This window comes from Pollicipes pollicipes, unplaced genomic scaffold, assembly GCF_011947565.3.
Source record: "Pollicipes pollicipes isolate AB1234 unplaced genomic scaffold, Ppol_2.1 Scaffold_1600;HRSCAF=1878_pilon_pilon_pilon, whole genome shotgun sequence".
NCBI lineage: Eukaryota > Metazoa > Arthropoda > Thecostraca > Pollicipedomorpha > Pollicipedidae > Pollicipes > Pollicipes pollicipes.
The window spans coordinates 13182030-13185500 of record NW_023595962.1 but is presented as its reverse complement, the minus strand read 5'-3'; positions in this window follow the sequence as shown (position 1 = coordinate 13185500).

Here is a 3471-nt window from a genome sequence, read left to right as displayed (position 1 = left end):
GGCGCGGTGTGCTGTTCTCTCCCGATCATTGTGGCGCAGACGCCCCCCGCGCCCTGTGCCTGTTCGCAATGCCCTCCTTCACTAATAAAGCACAGTGCTTTTCACTTCTTCGGAACTTCGGACATACTTGGCTACGGCTAAAGCTCCTACGCATACACTTGCGCTCCAAAAATCGGGTAAACCTTGCTAGGATGGGACACCTTTAGGAGAACAAATACTCCAGTTTTTTCAGGGCATCTCCAGAGCCACCCACCGCAATGAAATCATGAACTGGTCAGTTGAGTTTTTACCCTGTTTACAGCCCGACCCGCGCGTTTTACGCTTCCGTCGTTGAAGTCACTGACCTATCGCCCCGCTGCCAACGATAGGCAAGGCGAAGACATGGGAGAGTTGCATGGCCTGTCACATTTTTAGCATTGACTGTACAAAACGTCACCAGTGGTTCTGCTGGGGTTCCGTAAACAGATCATGAGCCGCTCAACGACTGTGCGTTTATTTGAGGTCAAGGTCACATCATACGAAAACCCGGATATTACAACGGATTATTACGACATAATAGTCATCTTACCCACGATACCATGACCTAAGTGAATTCCAGGTGTCATGGTGGTGATATAACAGTACTTCACAGTCAAACTCTAGTCAATTCAATTTCTTAAAACCTCCCCCAGCAGTGTTTTTAACGGCGGCGCACCAACAGCACCAATCGTGCATGGAGATCTTAAATCCAAGCAACCAAGAATCAAGGTCATGGAAGGTCATGCAATAACCTCAGATACCACTTGGCAACTTGGAAGAAGATCGGGGCCTGCACAATGGTCAGGGCCCCGATACCTGGTCACGCATCGCAAAACTTGAGGTCACGTTAGACCGGGTTGTTAGGCAGCTCATATCTTGTTGTGGCCACTGCCCAGACTGACCCATGCTGATACTGAAGACTTTAAGTTTATGTCTACATGTCTATCATGGGCCCACTCACTGTTCACCAATGAGCATGGGCCCGCTCACTATGTACCAATGATCATGGGCCCGCTCACTGTCCGCCAATGATCGTGGGCCCGGCTTACTATGTGACAATGATCATGGGTCCGCTCACTGTGCGCCAATGATCATGGTTCGCTCATTGCGCCATTGATAATGGCATGCACTCCAAGATCCCTTCAACAATAACTAATGCTTCCTTGCCATAGTATACAGTCATCTCTTACCAAGCCTGACGCCGACTGATCTCCGCTTACAAGCCCACCCCAGTCGTACTCATATATGGTGTTTACATCCAAGAACTAATCTCCCAAAGAGGAGTACACTACATGCTCTTCCTTGAAGCAGTCTCCGTTGACTAAAAACACTTTAATAAAAGTAAGTTTCCCTGATACCAATGTCACTTTAGCAATAATATTTTCCAAACGTGTGTCATTGCTTGCACAACTCGTACCCCTACCAAGGCGACACTGGCATTGGCATATGGAATTGACGGTAGTGTTTTAAAGCCTCCGACGCCACTTGTAATGCATTGTTTGAATGGCCAATTCAAGTAATAATGCTTACGGAGGGAATCAGTGCTCGGACAACTATCCTCGTCTGGTGTTATACAACGTTTTTTAGTTTAGTTCATTTTTTAGACGACGTTTCATCAATGTGCACAACGCTTTCGTCAGTTAATTCTACGACCAATCGTCAAGTGTCACTGAGTCCTGAGAAGAAATGATGGTATTTGGCTTTCAGCCAGGTACGCGTCACAAACAGGGCTCTCTCCTTGGAATTATGGGATTTTTCGAAACGAGGTCTCTGATGACTAGGTCAAACGCTCTACAAAATGAGCTAACCAGGGGAGAAGGAGGGGCCGGAAAGGTCCTGCAAGTCCTGATCTTTTCGGGAAGGGTACTGCTTGGATGAACCACAATAGTCCTCGGTGTGCATGCTTCCCAATTGATGAGCGTAAGCCTTCCAATCAGTTTATCTTTTGGGTGATAAACTTAGACATTTTGTCGAGGGAATGGACGATGTTGCCATGGCGGATCTATGAAAAGTTATAAGCAAAGATAGTCAAGCTTTTATTTGTGATTATCATGAGCGTGTTACTTATTGGTACCAAAGAAGCTATGACACTTCAACAGAGCTCGAATGATGCCGAAGCGGATGCGCTAAATTACAGATGTAACACGTGACCTTTATATCCCAACTCTGTTGCCAGCTTGCGTGGCTCTACTACACTCGGATATCCCACATCCGCTACTTTCCATTCTAACCCACCTCCACTACAGTCCGAAATGTTCAAATAAATGCATGTGGGCTCAACACGCTCACAGCACTGAACTGCAGAAAAAAGAAAATACGCCAAAGCATGCAACAAATGGGGATGTCTTGGGCATTTACAGTAAAATGTTTGCAGCACCACACTTTTAGACTTTTCGTTGCCCCACTGACGTTTCTCAAAATTTTGCCCAGTCAGATAGTTTGCTTTGGGCCACAACCGTTCGTAAGGAGCTCGCCCGTCACCAACGGTTTATGCATTCCGAGATTTCATGCGAACCGACTTGGAGACCGGTGCGGAGTTAAGAAGACATTCGCTGCATGGGAATGCTGCATGCTCTGCGCCTGCACCCGCTGCCAGCGGCCCGCAACCGACCCATCTCCTGCCATCTCTCGGACCATCTCCCGCCTTCCGAGAACGCCCCGTTGGAGAGTTCGCCATGAGCAGTGCGCCATCCATCGCCGCAATTCAAATGAGCGCGGCGGACGCGGCGCGGACGCCGATCTGCCGTCCTGCAGCCGGGACCGTTATTCGATTCGTGATCGACTCGTGCTGTATATCATGACGCCTGGCTGTTACCGCGCGCTGGCCGCCGCTCGCCGAGGACGGGGGGGGGGGGGGGGGGGGGGGGGGGGGGCGGCGTGCCTCCGCCGCCATTCATGAGACCGACTTCAGGATCGGGGACCGTTGTGTCGATTTCTTTCCGAATGACGTCAGTCGGAAACGAGGATGTGATTTCATTGGTCGATCTAACTGGTGGCCTATTGTCACTGTACTCAACCTAAAACCCGAAAAAATCGATCTTGGGGCGTTGCAGCAAAGTCTGAACTCGGCCACGGCTCGGCCAATATCCTCCCAACTTTTGTGAAAGTGTAAAATTTACTGATCTATATTCGCATCTACCAGTGAGTCTATCTCTTTGCAGGGGTCTGGAGGTAACCTGGCAACCAATTCACGAGTTCAGACTTAGCAGCCATGCGCCAAGTGGTTTATGCGGGGTTTGAAGGTAACGATAGTGACCTGAGGTCATGATTTTCAATACCTGGTGAAATCATTTAGTTGCGATTTCACGCAACGCATTGGCGTTTTTCTTGAATGCAGATTTATAGCGGTGAGAAAGAGAGAGAGAGAAGAGAGGGAGAAAGAGAGATAGAGAGAGAGAAAGAAGAGAGAGGGGAGAAGAGAGAGAGAGAGGAGAGAGAGAGGAGAGAGAGAGA